At 43.6% G+C, this 17,291-nt stretch overlaps 1 protein-coding gene across 1 annotated transcript in view; it reads left to right on the forward strand.

The window, feature by feature from the left end:
• Positions 1-17,291, forward strand: part of thsd7ab (thrombospondin, type I, domain containing 7Ab) — a gene marked incomplete at both ends in the record, with an annotated part of 221,581 nt that overhangs the window by 112,158 nt on the left and 92,132 nt on the right. The gene's annotated exons all lie outside the window — the stretch shown is intronic.

Raw genomic sequence — 17,291 nt, forward strand, 5'->3', positions numbered from 1 at the left:
CCAGCCTCTCTGATTTGTAGGTGTTTAACTGTGAAATCAGCTCCTGGAATATTGTGTCAGAGTGAAAATTGCTCACTTCTTAGAAGTAAGAACTCACTGGCTTTGAGCAGTCGTTCTCCATCGTGTGTCAGCGAGATCCAAGCAGCAGCAGCGCTTTCATTTCAGATAAATCTCCACAACGGCCGATTTTGACTGATTTGGACACTTTTATCCAAAACGGGAGGAACTAATCAGAGAAATCTAGAGGTGGGGATCGACGAGCAGAAGACAAGGGCTTCGGTTGCTTTGTGATGATGATGTGAGATGGGGGGTGAACGCGGGAGAAGCTCCTCTTCCCACTGCCGGGTCAAACACAGATCTGTGCAGCATCTGTTTGGATGAGCAGGCGAACAGAGAGAACGTTTCAAAGCTGCCAACACAAGTATTTTCTTGTGTGTGTGTTTACTTGAAAGGACGGCAGTGGTTGAAGTGTCCACGGCGAGCGGCACACACACACACACACACACACACACGGATGTGGATGTGTTTGTGACTTTGAGAGCGTGCAAGATTACAAAAGACAAAGGGACGAGTCAGGAAGTGAGCGACAGATGAGAGAGACAGAAGTGGTGGGAAGCAAAGTGACAGAAGTCAGAGTAAAGCGAGAAATAAAACAAGGAGATGCTGACAAAGCTGGAGAAGTGAGCCGAGCAGACTCTCTACGTGAAGTTACCTCGCAATTCATATCTTCCCAGCGCAGGCGACCACAGATAAATAAATAATCTCTCCGTCCCTGTAAGCCTAATTAACCCTGCCATTTTAGGCTCTGGTAATTTCTCATTGATGATAATGACAGTAATTAAATGGGATTGATACTTTAAGGCAATTTAATCATGAGACTGATGAGAGACGAGATGTTTGTGGTTAGCTCTGAAAGACCACGCTGCAGGAGGCAGATTCAGAATGTGCCAAATGTGTTTGTTTTTTTTTTGTTTTTTTACTTTAAAGGAGACACATTCTACCCCTTTTCCACAAATTCAAATAGTTCCCAGGTGTCTTAAAGACATATCTGTGACATGCTTTGGTCAAAATCCCCCAAGGGTCAAACATCACAGCTCTTTTCATCCGTTCAAAACAGCCCTGTTCAGAACGGCTGGTTTCAGTGCCTGTCCCTTTAAATACAAATGAACCACTGCTTGCCCCGCCCCCTTCTACTGGTATAGAATAAAATAGAATAGAATAGAATAGAATACAACTTTATTAATCCCCCAAGGGGGAAATTCACTTTGTCACAGCAGCAACAGATACAAGACAAGGCACACAAAAAAGGTAACCTATCACTAATAATAGTAGATAAAAAATAAATAAAGGCTTATGAGTTAATAAAGTGCTTGGCACAAGGTAGGGGTGGGATTATGCAAATTAAAAAAAATAGTTACATCATTGGAAGACAACTGAGGGAACAGCTCATAAAACCTCATGGATTTTAATAGGAGTGCCGAAAATAATCGATTAAAAGATGCATTGAGATTCTTAATTGGACTCTGAATCGATGCAGTTATATCACATAATCGTTTTTTTAAATTTAAACAATTAATTCCTGCATACAGAATTTGGTGGCAGCCACCACCGCTAACCAGCCACCAGGTCACAAGTTCGTTTTCTCCGGTATTTTTATGCATTTATTTTGAAAGGGGAGAGCGTGAAAGGGGGGAACAACACGCAGCAAAGGGACTGACAGGTGGAATCAAACCCAGGGTCGCTGCAGCGGGCGTGCTCTACCAAGTGAGATGTAAGCCACCCGCGTATTTAAACAGACATTTCATCCAGTGTTTCAGTGACAGTGAGCAGCCGCTACTTCACTAATGCCACCGCTGCTTCACAGGTTGGAGCAGAGTTGGTCGTACTGTGCGCACAGTATGGACGTGTCGGGCAGGCGTCCACTTTGGGTCCGCATAGAGTCCAACTCTAAATGATTGGCTGTTTGCCTGTCACTCATAGCATTCAGGATGTTTCAATGTCCCACATCCTTGAGTTTTACACTGCTGACTTGTATCATCATACAGACATGTCCTGTGTGGCAACAGAAAATTGAGGATGTGATGCATCGAAATGCATCAAGATGCATCGTATCAAATCGAACCGAAACATGAGGCCAGTGAAGATGCACACCACTAGATTTTAACCTGGAGCCTGCAAATTACAGATTTTTTTGTAAATTCTCACATTTTGGTGGCCGGAAGCCAAGCCAAACACCCTAATACATGTTAAAGAGCCTTCAAAAAGTGATATCTCCATAATATGTCCTCTTTAACATCCACGGGAAAGTTCGTCTCTGGTCTGGTGTTAATTACACTCGACTGATTCACCCCATGACTGCAGATAAAGGAGAGGATCTGCCCGTGTCGTGTTCTGTGCAAACAACACTCAGAGCAGACGGATTTATCCCTCACACAAAAAAAGGGATCTCCTAATGTGTGTTCTCCTCAGTTCAACGTGTTCCCTTCAGCCTCTCACATTAGACCAGGAGATTCTTTTTCCTCCCGTATCACCGCCCCACCCCAGGCGTCGTTATCGGGGAGGAGAGGATGGGAACATAAATAATTTAAAGGGTCGGGGTGCGTTGTGTACGTGGCAAATGTGATTCGCAGAGAACAGCACCGGATAAAATGAAGATTAATGTCCAGTTCAGTGGCGGCTGGTTCAGCAGCTGACCCAGACACAGCAGCTGCACTTATCAGACTGCAGGAGACAGGTCCAAGTCCAAACACAGGAGCAGCAGAAGTGGAAAAGATGTTTTTTTCTTTTTTTCTACTGGTCTGTAACTACTATAAAAATGATAATATGAATAATAAGTTATTAATAACACAGTCATTTGAAATCAGGTCAAAAGAACAACATGCAACAGAGTCTCTAATGAGGAGTGAAAAGAAGAGTGGACTCCCATCAGCACCGACTCACCCACTCAGCAGGTGTAGCTGTGACTGACCCCGGCCTCACAGACATCAAGGTCACTCGCTTGATTTCAAATGATCCCAGAGCTGTTTTCAACCCGAGCACCATTTAATAGGGAAATAATATTTTTTCTCTCCCTTCTGCGATGTGCATTTTCCACAGAGCATCTTCGGTACAGTATCTCATCTTGTTGTTATTGTCATTTTTTTTTTTTGCCTGTAATGGATGAATCAGTATGGTGCAGCTGTGGTAAGAGAAATCCACACAGAGACTGTTGGACCAGATACGTAAACACATCCCCACTTTCCAAACCACCTATTTGAAGGGAAAACTGCAAAGTATCAGTCAGGCTGTTCACCATAAAGCTGTTGAGGTTTGAAGAGCTATTTCACAAATTTCGAGCTGCTGCACTTGCCGTGTTTGCGTGTGGGTGGAGTTTTTAGGTTTTCAGCTGGTCGGTCGGTTCACAGTTTTGGTCAAAAATAGCTCAACAGCTCCTGAGTCGCCATCAGATTTGCAGAGACGTTCATGGTCCCCAGAGGAGGAGGGTGATTCACTCTGACTGTAGACGTGCCAGGAACACAAGAGAAGCAGCGGACTATAGATGGATTGGAAAGGAAATGGGAACAGACATTCAAGGATGTCAGATAATTTATCCAAATGTCTTTGGTCTTTTCCTGTAGTTTCTCCACCAGGTGAATGTGTGTTGTTAGTGAACCCTCTCACTCTGATGCAGTGCCCTGTGTGTAAGAGCGGGCCGGCTGCTGATCCTGACCCGGGCTGGCACTTCAATTACCGGCCACCATGAACACAGTTTGCATCGAGCAGGGCTTCCTACGGTGGCCCAGAGGGCTCAATACACTGCAGCTTAAGAAAACGCATGCAAAGACACAAACGTGCTGCAGATTTAAAAGCATTTGACAACATGCTTGTGCATTTGTGTGCATGTTTTTTTTTGTTTTTTTTCTGAAGTTGTGTGCTGAGATCTCAGTGTCACCGTAGCAACTGGCACTAAAATAACTAGACCAACCACAACAACCTGGAGAAGTAATGAGATGCCATCATCATTAGCTGTTCTTGTACCGAGTTTAGTGTTGATTAGTGAATGTCAACATGCTATCACACTAATCTAAGACAGAACTACAGAACAGCACATTTGATTAATCAGCTCATTAACTTTCAGCATGTTATCGTGTTAAAGTTACAGTAGCATTCGCTCAAATGGCTCCATCCTGTTGTCCTGATGAGGGCCAGGTAACATGAACATTAAGCCTGGTGCACTGGAGAAGATTCACCTCCAGCCTCTCAGCCGTCAGTCCTTCAGCATCACCTCTTGACATTATTGGTGTTAATCCATCCAGAGGGATGGATGAAGCTGTTGGTAGAGTCCTCAGGTTATTACTGTCTGGAGGAGCAGAGAAGAAAACTAATCTGCTGTGTGTTGTGTGTTGTGAGTTGTGCGCGTTGCTTCAGCCGTTTACTGTAAGACACGGGAGAATTGTCCTCGGATTTTAACTGGTAACTCTTGACGACTGAATGAGAGTCTGTGCTTGGATTCAGGGATGGAGCCTGTACATCAGCACTGTGTGTCAGTCATTTACTGTAACCACACTGCTCAACTATAAGGTGCCATTAAAGCTTAGAAGGAATGGATGGATGGATGGATGGATGGATGGATGGATGGATGGATGGATGGATGGATGGATGGATGGATGGATGGATGGATGGATGGATGGATGGATGGATGGATGGATGGATGGATGGATGGATGGATGGATGGATGGATGGATGGATGGATGGATGGATGGATGGATAGATAGATAGATAGATAGATAGATAGATAGATAGATAGATAGATAGATAGATAGATAGATAGATAGATAGATAGATAGATAGATAGATAGATAGAAAACTATAGTAGTAAATTATAATGTAATATATTATGATATAATAAGTTCAATTTAGACATGAAATTAGAAATTTCTCTGAATAAATTACACATCTGAATGCATCTAAGATAGATAGATAGATAGATAGATAGATAGATAGATAGATAGATAGATAGATAGATAGATAGTGCAAAATGCAAATGAACTGTATAGTGTGTCCTCTGCCTGGTGGGTGAGGGCGTAGTGAAAGGTGGACAGTAGTTTATCCAGGGCAGTTTATCACAGGGGAGTCCAGCTCCCTGCCCATCACTGACCCCCCCTCTCACTGCTCTGTCTAGATGCACAGCTTCTTTTTTCTTGCTGCTAAAAAGGCAGGTCAAACATCAGCATTGTCATATTCAAGGAGCGGAGCCTCTTTGAGAAGTAGAGACGGTCTTCAGAGGTCTTGACCCCCGTCCACCTCCCTGGACTTTAATAGATAAAAAAAGTGACAAAGTTAAATGATCCGCTATGATCTGGAGAGGAAGTGTGCATCTGTCATCACACAGGCTCAGCGTCTGTCCGCCTGCAGCACAAAGGCAGACACAGACTGACAGATAGTGTGACTGCTGTCAAACAGGAGGCTGAGGCTTGTTTTCACCTGCCTTCATGGACCGCTGGTGCTGTCCATGGTGCTGAAGACGCTGCTCTTATTCTGCCCTGCCTCAGCCTCTCTTATTACATCCTTCTTGTCGGCACTCTGACTGTTGCAACCCCATACTGAGATGTTTGTTCAGAGTCTTGAGGTGGGTTTTCATCAGGCCACGGTCGCTGGCGGGAGCCCAGTCACGGGCTGTGAGCCAGATCTGGAGAAAAAAACATCTCTGGATGTAGAACGCTGCTCTTTTATTGGAGCTGGGAACATAAAAAATGTGCTGCTTGTTCCCCCCGAGCTCACACACACACACACACACACACACACACACACACACACACACACACACACACACACACACACACACACACACACACACACACACACACACACACACACACACACACACACACACAATCACAAACCCCTCATGGGGAAGTGACTTTGCCTCTTGAACTTGCAATGACAAATGTTGCCACCATGATGGGCCTTATTAAGTTGATTGCCAATTAGCAGCGTTTGTCTGCTATGAGAGAGCTCTGGCAATCAACACTTTGATAAGCATGTCCTCAAAGCAACATGAGACGGTGAACAGAGCAGGAAGAGGCCAAATCAGCGCAACACAACATGCATGACAAAACAAAAACAAGTAAAACTTGAATATGTTGACAGGCACAAGTTTGAAAATATGACGACAGCATGCGATCAACACAAACCACAACGAGTCAAAGAGCTGAAAGGAACAAAGGACGGTCATGATGTAAGGGTCGAAAATCCATCGTGTTGCTGTTTGATTTTGTTGTTCAGAACACTGTTGGTTTCCAGGCTCAAACCCAGATGATGAAGCTCCCTGAACCTTAAAGGGATAGTTCAACATTTTGGCAAATCGGCCCCATAATCCCTATAGTTTTAGGAGTAGGTTCGTTACCTTTAATTGTCGGTGCAAGCTGTTTTTAGAACGGCGGAGCAGAGCCGCAAGCTACTCTTAGCTAATGGGACTTCTTGGTTTTCCTCATCAAGCACACAATCCAACAACTCCAAAACTCTCTGGTGGACAAGTTGTGACCTGCACATTCACCACGCTATGAGATAATAACAGAACGTTACGAGACAGAGTTGTTTTAGAGGGAAATTCATGCAAAACCGCTGATGCACGTTCCCGTCGGGGGCAGTTTTTCAGCAAGCAGTTTCTGCATTTGCCTCAAAAACAACTCTGTCTCGTAACGTTCAGTTATTATCTCATAGCGTGGTGAATGTGCAGGTCACAACTTGTCCACCAGAGTGTTTTGGAGTTGTTGGATTGTGTGTTTGATGAGTTTGATGAGGAAAACCAAGAAATCCCATTAGCCTCTGTAGCGTAGCTCTGAGCAGCTCACGGCTCTGCTCCGCCGTTCTAAAAATAGCTTGCACCGACAAATAAAGGTAACGAACTAAGACTATAGGGATTATGGCAATGGGCCAATTTGCCAAAATGTTGAACTATCCCTTTAACAAAACAATCAGGTTCCTCTGTAGTCTTGCTGTCTTCTCACTGCTTTTCACTGGTGACTCTGACAACTGTCATTACAGCAGCCAGGAGCTAAAGAAGCATGTGTCATCAGTGTGACCCTGCAGAGGTTAAAGCAGTCAATCACGACTGATTAAGCCTCTCGGTCGGCAGGTGAAACGTCTTCAAGTATCTATAATCAAGTCCAGTTGCCCTCTAGTCAGCTCCAATCAAGGGTAACAGGGCGACTGAGAATCTTCACTGACTTTAATGACTCTCTTCCTCCAATGAGGACGTCCACTTGTCGTTCTAGAGGGATTAGATATTTTGTCATTTGATTCTAGGGAGATGCTGGTGTAATAGCACTCACAGTGACGGCACTATTTAGTAGAAATAGTGTTGTTGTGTATAAACTGCAGTCTGTCTGTTTTGTCTCATCCTGTAAATTTGACTGACAGCACTGGCCTGTGTCCCAGACTCAGCACCGCTTAAAAGCAGCAAGCTCAGAGGCAAACTCTAAAAAAAAGGCCACATCATCAGTTCCCAGTTTAGAGGGGAAAAAAGGAAAAATATATGTAGAAAATAATAGAAAAGAATACATAGTGACTGCCTGGACACACAAGCATATCAAGGGAAATATAATGACAAACTGCATTTATGAAAGTGAACAGTGGTCCGTAGCTGACAGTACCAGCCAGTCTCTGTGGTACAGAGTGAAGACAACATAGATTTGCTTTTATTTGCAATATATATTGTATTGACAGTTTCAACCAGAGAGGATTCCTGTCTCCATGTAAACATTGTGCTTCTTCTAAATATGAATCGACAAACACTGAGGAGGATAAACTGGCCTCTCATTATTGCTTTGTACTCCTGCAGCAGCACAAATCTCGAATGATGCACACAGGTCTGCACTGACCGGTGATTGACAGAAAAATATGTCATTTAAAGGGATAGTTCAACATTTTGGCAAATTGGCACATTGCCATAATTCCTATAGTCATAGCAGTAGGTTCGTTACCTTTAATTGTCGGTGCAAGCTATTTTCAGAACAGCGGAGCAGAGCTGCGAGCTGCTCAGAGCTACGCTACGGAGGCTAATGGGATTTCTTTGTTTCCCCACATCAAACTCATCAAATACACAATCCAACAACTCCAAAACGCTCTCATCGACAAGTTGTAACCTGCACATTCACCACGCTATGAGATAATAATGGAACGTTATGAGACTGAGTTGTTTTTGAAGTAAATGCATAGACTACTTGCCGGAAAACTGCCCCTGAAGGCAACGCGCATCAGCTGTTTTGCATGAATTTACCTTGAAAACAGCTCCGTCTCGTAACTTTCCATTATTATCTCATAGCGTGGTGAATGTGCAGGTCACAACTTGTCCACCAGAGTGTTTTGGAGTTGTTGGATTGTGTATTTGATGAGTTTGATGAGGGAAACCAAGAAATCCCATTAGCCTCCGTAGCTTTGCTCTGAGCAGCTCGCGGCTCTGCTCCACCGTTCTAAAAATAGCTTGCACCGACAATTAAAGTTAACGAACCTACTGCTATGACTATAGGAATTATGGCAATGTGCCAATTTGTCAAAATGTTGAACTATCCCTTTAAAGGGGAACCATGTAAGTCTGGTCACTTTTTTGTTTTCACTGTTTCAGTCACTAAAAAAGTGACTGAAACAAAAATGTATGGAGCTCCCCCTAAAGTTTCAGAATGCATATTTTTACAGGACTGTAGTAGAAACTCACAGCTACCCCACAGCCCCGCCCCCTCCCCACCCCTGGATGGGAGGTGCTGATCTTTCAAGGTTGTTGTTTTTTTTTGGCTAATAGATGCTATAGGGAGAAGGCAGACAGCCTCTATTCTCCCTGTAACAAGTCATTTATCCATCACAATTACTCCGAAGCTGTTTAATTAAGGAAAAAATCTTGCATAGTTCCTCTTTAAGGCAACAAAATGTAAAATATTTTTTCAGTTGAGCCGCTGAAACACAAGGACAACCCCTCCCTCTCCCATACGACAGTAAGATGACAAGAGTTAATGAGCGTTTTTCAATGAGGAGCGGAAAGCCAAGAGAATAATCAGCAGACGTATTGACAAAGTTTAGTACGTCGTATAAAACCGTGTTCTTCTTTCAAAGGATGTCCCTTTGTTTGGTGTGTGGACGGCGGCAGACAGCGGCGTCTGACCGAGGTCTGGTAGACGAAGGCGTGTGGCGTGTGATGTATCAGTCTCACCGCTGGCCCCTCGCGTCCTGTATGACTGCATCTGGATTCATTAAACTCCTCCACTCATTTATTCAGGCTTTTCCTCCACTTTGCAGTAGAGTAAAGGTTACGGTCCGTCTTACAGGAAAATCTTTGATACCCTGTGTTCACCCAGGAGATTTGACAGAGCCTAATGGTACATGTCTCAGACTCGCAGATGAAATGAACTTAAAGAATAAGGAATGAAACGGCTCTGGTTTCTCGGCCATCTGTTGCTCGGAGGCAGCGTTTCCTCTCCTGCTCTCTGCAAGCGATTTCATACGGTTGTGTGTTTATTGTTGTTGTTTTTTTTCCCCCCTCCTACCCTGCATGTCTTCATCCGACTGGCAGGTATTCTTGATCAGTGCACCCATGGGATCCCTATAGAACAAACAAACATGGCCGCCTGCACCCTGCATATATGCAGATGTGCCCCGTCTCATTCACAGATGGATCTGAGCTGTCTTCCTCCAGCAGCCTCAGGCAGTGAACCTCACAGAGTGCATGTCACACACACACACACACACTGGCTGTCAGCGCCCAATAGAAACCACAGACACAACAGAGACAAATATGTCAGTGCCTCGGGGTTGGGCTGCTCTCATCCTATCGAGAAAGCTGTTGTGGTGTGAGGCAAAAACAAGAGCGTCTGCTTATTGATTCTGACAGTCTGCGTGCTGAATGCTACCAAATGTGTTTTTGTATAATCACATTGATGCTGTGGAATCTGTGAGAAAGAGAAGTGAATGATTCACGGCTGGGATGTTGGACCGGAGCTGTATTAAGCCCAGTCAATCATCTCCCAGTCGTGTTTCCTAATGGAGGTCGTGTTCGCTCCTTGTTTCTGACTCTGATAGAAACATAGCTGAGACAGAGGCCACAGACACCACTGAAAGGCTCCTTGAAGAACTGCAACCGCTTTATGCTAAATTAAACAAATGATGTTCATGTTTTGTAGTCCGTAATTTTAATAATGAAATTAATTAGGCCTTATCTTTTCCCACCAGACCTTCGTTTCTGTGTGTGCTTGCACTCCTTTAAAACTACTGACAGTTCTTTTCTTTGAATCTCAGTCTCTTCATCCCGCTCAACCATCTGCTCATTTTTCTTTTCTCAAAAAAGGAGACAAAAAAAAAGCAAAGCAGGCTCTCACTGAACAGATTACTCACCGCGCTAATAGCAGCAAGCAAAACATGAGTATTAGCCCGGCTGCTCGTCTTAATGTCGCGCTTGGGGACAAGCTCCCAGTTCAGTGTTGTCTACGTGTCTGTGCTCCGCTACAATTCATGACATTTAAAGATCATTATGAGATTGTGACACTGACTGGAACCGGCGAGTCAGTTAAAACCACACGCTATTAGTGGGGTGGCTTCATTCATTTCATTCCGGTGCCTTTTCCACAGTGATAAACACACAAATGGATAATAGAGAATTGTGCAGTTACGATAAAATACCCCAAGCTCCTTGTAAATAATCTTTTTTTTCTCTCTCTTCAAACAAACAATAAAAACAATGTGACAAGGAAAAGATAAAAGAATTTAATATCGCAGACAAAGAATTACAGCAGGAGAAATAAAGCAGCCCAGCAACAAAAATATACACATAATAAAAAATGCATAAATGACAATACAGTATTACAGCTACTGTAGCTCTCACGCCCCCACGGACAGTCTCCTAGCCAAACATTGTGCTGGAAGTATTCTGGCTGGTATTGTGTTTCTGCCAACAAACATGGCCTGTTTCTCTCCCTGAAAAACTGGAATTTAATTGGCTTTTAATCATTGAAATTTGGATAATACCCATCATTAGTGGGGCTACAATATAATTAGAGTAAAAGGCGAGCCTCTACCCGCCGAGGGAAAAAAACCTGCCATGAGTCAACTCAGGGGCCGGTGTGTGAAACACTTTAAACACACAGGTTGGTTACCGAGGAGACAGCTGTAAACCAAAAGAAAAGGAGCCGTTCTAAATGCACTGTAGGCATCAGACATGGAGACTGTCCACACAGTTGTTTTTGTCCTGAACTGATCTGATCTCAGTTCCTCCAGGAGTCCTGCTCTCAGGTCAGATTAGATCCCTAAAACCTTAACATTCATATACTTACTTAAATACTTACTTAATAATCTCCTTTTAACTCATTGGCTGCCATTGACGTCTATAGACGTCAATCTAATTACAACCGTTCACTGCCATTGACGTCGATAGACGTCAATTGCGTTTTTCAACGGGAAGGGCTGGAGGAAGGTCTGGCGGAGCTTGTCCATCAATATCAGGCTTGTAAACTAGTGTAAAGATGTGTAGCGGCCTGTAGGGGGCAGCAGTGCCCTCTTTGGATGAGAGATCAGCATGTATTACGGTATGAGAAGAAGAAGCGAGATGACAAGAGATATGCTAAAGAAACTTATGCACGGAGCCTATGTGGTCCGCACGTCGGCACATTATGTACCGTGTGTGTCGCGGTAGTTCGGAGAGGAAGAGGGTCGCGATCGTGAGAAAATGACGGAGATCATTGAAAAAGACACCGACGACCGACACCGACGCTGGACACCGGCGATCAAGCCGGGCCGAGCGGCCGGTGAGAGCAGCAGCTGACGGTGCGTCACCACAGACCAGAGCCCAGCTCAACTGACGGCTCGGTGGACGTGACCCGAGCGATTCCATCCGGATCAACCAGGAGCAGCAGAGACTCGTCCCCACGCTCCAGAAAGACATGAAGGTAATAATATAATACATCTATGGTAAAAAATAATAAAATAAACTAACTTGCTAGCGAGCTAACTTTTACTGCTTAGAGAAGGGCGGATCGCTTTGATCGGAAAGGTTAAAAAAAAAAAAAAAACTCCACATCACACTTGACTACATCTAAGAGATGTATTTTTATGGTAATTCTATATATTTCTATAATTTACAGGTGGTGGATCGAGCAGTGGTCGACCATGGGGCAGAGGTCATGTGACAGCTACAAACGTACAAAAAAGTTAATGCATTTTTACTGATATTTGTAAATAAATTATTATTTTGCCATCAAAAGTCCTTTCTCAGTGTTGTTTTTGTTGTTTTATAGAAGGAGAACACTGTTCAGATGTGTGAGGTGTCACTAAAGCAAAAAATATCAACGTCAAAGTCACTGTTCTGCTTGACATGTTTCTTTCCACAAAAAGCTCGTTTTCTCAGTATTTTGGTCAAAAACTGCTGTTTTTGGCGAAACCAGCCTATGTTCTACTGCTGTTTACAAAAGAACGGAAAAAGGTAGAAACAAACTTTTTTTTTCCTATTGAACAAAGAGAGTCTACTTTTCTCTTGGTAGTTTCGGTGTTTATATAGTCATAGAACACAATATTCTGTGGGTCTTATAAGATCGTTCAAAATGCTCTAAAATGGCTGGCAGTATGGGGCTCTCTGCTCTGAAAATGGCTGGCAGCCAATGAGTTAAATACGTGTAGCACTTAATATTTACACTATGATTCCTACTGCACTGGAGCTTCTGGTGTTCCTGACTTGTAAACCAATCCATCCATCCACAGGATTAACTGCTTATCTGTGCATGGTGGTTCAATCCCAGCTGAGGGCAGAATACACCCTGGACAGGTCGCTCATATATAAAGATACACAACTCTCACAAACTCACATTGGCTCCTGTACTGTAGGCACAGTGGGCAGAGAACCTGGAGAGAACCCACAGACTCAGGGAGAACATGCAGACTAACACCTGTAAGAGGATCTGGTTTGCACATACACATTTGTTGATGAATGTGCATTGTCCCAACTCAATAAATAAATAAATGAAATGAAATTTAACACACAGCACAGAGAACACTTTGTGCAATCAATAAATAGATTAAACATTGTTTGTACACTGTAAAAGTACATTCTCATGCGATTTCCCTTTATACAGTAACAAACTAACAAATCAAGGTAACACTTTATAATAAGTACACATTGTTAAGCATTAGTTAAAGCGATAGTTCACTCAAAATTGAAATTTCACTCATTATCTACTCACCCTCATGTCGACTAAGGGCTGGGAGAAGTTTCAGAGTCCTCCGTGGCTTCTCTGAGTTACAGGGGGTCCGTGCAGCACTGCATGTCCATATGACGGTTGCAAATGGATACCACTTTTCTTCGTAACAAAAAGACACACCAAAAAACATCCAATACCTCCATAGTGCTCGTATGCATTGTCCGTCTTGTATTGAAGCCCCGAATTGCGAAATTGTTCAGAAAAAAATTAAATAAGTCTATATTTCAAGCTTGTTTGTAGCGGAAGCTCCTCTTCCTGGTCCGTCCAAATCGCGCGAGATTTGCGCCGGCGTAAGTGCGATTACTGACGCCGGCGCAAAGTGTTACCCAAATCAAAACATATTCATATAGTAATGGCTGCTGGGAAAAAAAACTATGTTTACTGTTTCATCCTGCATTTTGCCACAATGAGCTTGTCCTGAATGTAGAAGTTGGAAGTGACTGGTGAGAGTGAGAGGCAGCTCTCCACTGTGGCTGTGTGGTGTCCAGGGACGCAGGTTCCCGCTCCATTTAACAATGTGATTCAGAGAATCCCTGTTCTGTAAAGACGGGTTTCCAAAGCACAAGGCCGCAGAGAAACACAAAGTCAATTCAACAAAAGCTTAGTAGAACAAGGTCGACACAGGAAACAGCAGACACAACAAACCTGTCTCTTGTTCACGGAATCACTGACTTCTTGAAAGCTCCATTTTGTGTTAATAATGGTGGCACAGTATCTGTGAAGTATAGTCACAACAGTGACCTGCACAACAGATGGAGCACACAGCAGCCCACAGACAATAGAGCCCACTGTGTTAAAGGAGACATATTCTGCCCCCTTTCCACAAATTCAAATAGTTCCCAGGTGTCTTAAAGACATGTCTGTGACATGTTTTGGTCAAAATCCCCCAAGGATCAAACATCACAGCTCTTTTCATCCTCTCTAAACAGCCCTGTTCAGAATGGCTGGTTTCTGTGTCTGTCCCTTTAAATGCAAATGAACCACTGCTTGCCCCGCCCCTTCTACCGGTCCCAGGTAGGAGTGGTATTATGCAAATTTGAGTCCTAGTTACATCACTGGAAAACATCTTAGGGAATTCTCACATTTTGGGGTCCAGAAGGCAAGACAAACACCCAGATATATGTTGAAGAGCCTTCAAAAAGTGATATTTCCATAATATGTCTCCTTTAAAACAGTTCTGATGCAACACAACCATTGATATCCTGTTTAAATTCCATAGCACATCAGACATAGACTTTACAATTACTATTATTATAATTATAAGTATCAAAAACGTGAACAAGCAGATAAAGAACTTATTCCATCCATCTTAAACTTTGTTTATCATGCAGAAACAAACCTAATACCATACATGTAGGGAGGTGGAGAGAGAGTTTGACTGTACAAACTGGAGAAAAAGAACAATTATGCATAAAAGTTATTGAAAAGGATAAGTGAAATGAGTTTTCAACTACTGCCTGATAAAAGATATGAGAGAGAGAGAAAGAGCGTAGTTGAAGGCTCATTAGATGAAGGAGGCAGGATGTTAGGGTCCAGTAAGAGACTGTATTCATGCGTGGAAATAAAAAAAATCAATGTTGACTGCTGGTAGGATGTGAGCAGTCCCAGGTCTCCGTCAGTCACTCTGCTTGTCCAGTCCTCCGCCCCGTCTCCACCCTCACCTCTGGGAGACAACAGTAATAATTCAATGGAATCCAGGAGAAACTTTTTATTTTCCCCTGTCAGCAGAAACGTAAACAGAGGTTGAGCGAGGCGTTTGAACCCACAATCAATGCCGTTGTCTCTCCGGTGAGGACCAACTCTGCCAGAGCTGGTGTGTGTGTGTGTGTGTGTGGAGGTGTAGACTCAGGAGGTGAAATCTAAAACGCAAGCAATCTGCACTTCACAGTCTCTTGAGGTTCGGGTTTTTGGTATTCAGAGCGCGTTCTCCGGCTTCAAAGGCTAAAGTCGAGCTGTATTTTTAAACCGCAGTGTTTTTAACTAAATGGGAATATACTTTTACCGCACATATCCCTTTCAAGATCTCACCGGAGCGCGAGAGTGCAGCTCATCCTCAGACGTTTATCATTTCTGAGTAGCACCAGGAGCAGAACAAGGTCAAAGGTTTAATCCCGTCTTTGTCGAACATCTCCTGGAGTCACAAGCATCTTATAGCATCAGCGCTCTGATCTGTCATGACGCGGACAGATGTTCCAACGTCTCACTCAAATCTTCAAGGAGAGGAGAACCAATAAATAAGAAATGTGACACGTGTATGAAGTATAAATAAGTCCTGCTGTATTTAACAAGTGAGAAATCTAACAGAATAGAGAAGTGTGAAAAGACATGGAAGAGCTCTACATGTGTCTGATATGAAATGTTCATGTTCCAGCACCTTCAGCTGTGAACTCTCCTCAGGTTCTTCCTTTATCCTGATAATAAGCTGTTTGGTGAGCTCACAGCAGAATCACTGGCTTATTGTTGTGAGATGAACTTTTATGACACGAAATGAAAAGCGTTCATTTTTTATTAAATAAGTTTGGTTCTTGAACGTGCAGCTTTGATATCGGCCTCCTGCTTATTGCATTGCTCGTATAATAAACAGCCTCTCTCTCGGCTCTGTGTAGAAACTTTGATTGTATTTAGATCTTGTAGATTTCTTTTGCACTTGTGTGTTTTCTTGTTTTCGCACCAGGTTTCCTGTGATTAAGAGCTTCCTGATCTCAACAGCCTGTAGAGTTAAAGGGGACATATTATGGAAATATCACTTTTAGCTCCTGGCTGCTGTAATGACAGTTGTCGGAGACGCCAGTGAAAAGCGGTGAGAAGACAGCACTGTAGTGGTGTCAAAATATCACTTTCTGAAGGCTCTTTAACATATATTTGGGTGTTTGTCCCAAAAATGTGAGAATTTACAAAAAAATCTGTAATTATAAGGCTCTCTAGGTTGAAATCCATGTGGTTTTAAAAGCTGTTCCCTCAGATGTCTTCCAGTGATGTAACTAGGATTCAAATTTGCATAATCCCACCCCTACCTGAGATCGGTAGAAGGGGCGGGGCAAGCAGTGGTTAATTTGCATTTAAAGGGACAGGCACTGAAACCAGCCGTTCTGAACAGGGCTGTTTAGAGAGGATGAAAAGAGCTGTGATGTTTGATCCATGGCGTATTTTGACCAAAGCATGTCACAGACATGTCTGTAAGACACCTGGGAACTATTTTAATTTGTAGAAGGGGGACATAATATGTCTCCTTTAAAACAGGTTCCTACACACGCTGATAACCTGCTGGTAGCTGACACTCCATCCTCTGTGTCGTTCGAGTGTCCTTAAGTGAGACACATGCTTGTTCGGATGCAGATGCAGAAAATGTAAATGTTTCCTCCCTGTGCTGGTTTTTTTTTTTTTTTTTTTTTCCTGGCGACCATTCACTTGTATGAAGACACCAGAGGATTTGTTCCATTCGAGAGGGATTTAGCTCTGTCTATTGGTATTAAAAATAAATCTCTCCTTGTGTCACTGTTACATTATTGCATTTTGCCTGTGAGGCTCCCTATCGCCCCCTCCCCACCCCCCATGATAACACCGCTCTAACGAGTGCGGAGCGCCCAGAGGAGAGCGCGCTCCTTCTCAGCAACATTAAACCTGAACCCGGATGACGGCGGTGTCAGCCATATACGCGAGGAAACGGAGCGGCAACATCCGGCCTCCAGGATCAGATTACAAGATGTCTTGCAGCGGGTCCATCTCCACCTGTTTATCTGGGTCCAGGCGTATGCACAGGGGAGCCGAGGTGCTTCAATGACTGAAGATTAACTCTAACCCTTGTTGGAAAAACCCCGGCTTGACCCTGCTGTGAGCCATCAGAAGGATTAAAAAAACATGGGAGTTTGGGTCCTGATGCTGCTCTGCTGCCTCCTCTGCATCCTCAGCAGAGTAATTAACGTAAAGCATCCCGATACAGACCTGCTCAACATCTCCCATAATGCCTGTCTGCGGGGATACAACCACCTACAGTATTCTTTATATCTGCTGTCAGCCAGATGGCATTCATCAGTCATAAACTGGATGTGATTACAGAAGGGTTTTTTTCCTCACTTT

This window comes from Trachurus trachurus (genome assembly GCF_905171665.1).
Source record: "Trachurus trachurus genome assembly, chromosome: 16".
Lineage (NCBI taxonomy): Eukaryota > Metazoa > Chordata > Actinopteri > Carangiformes > Carangidae > Trachurus > Trachurus trachurus.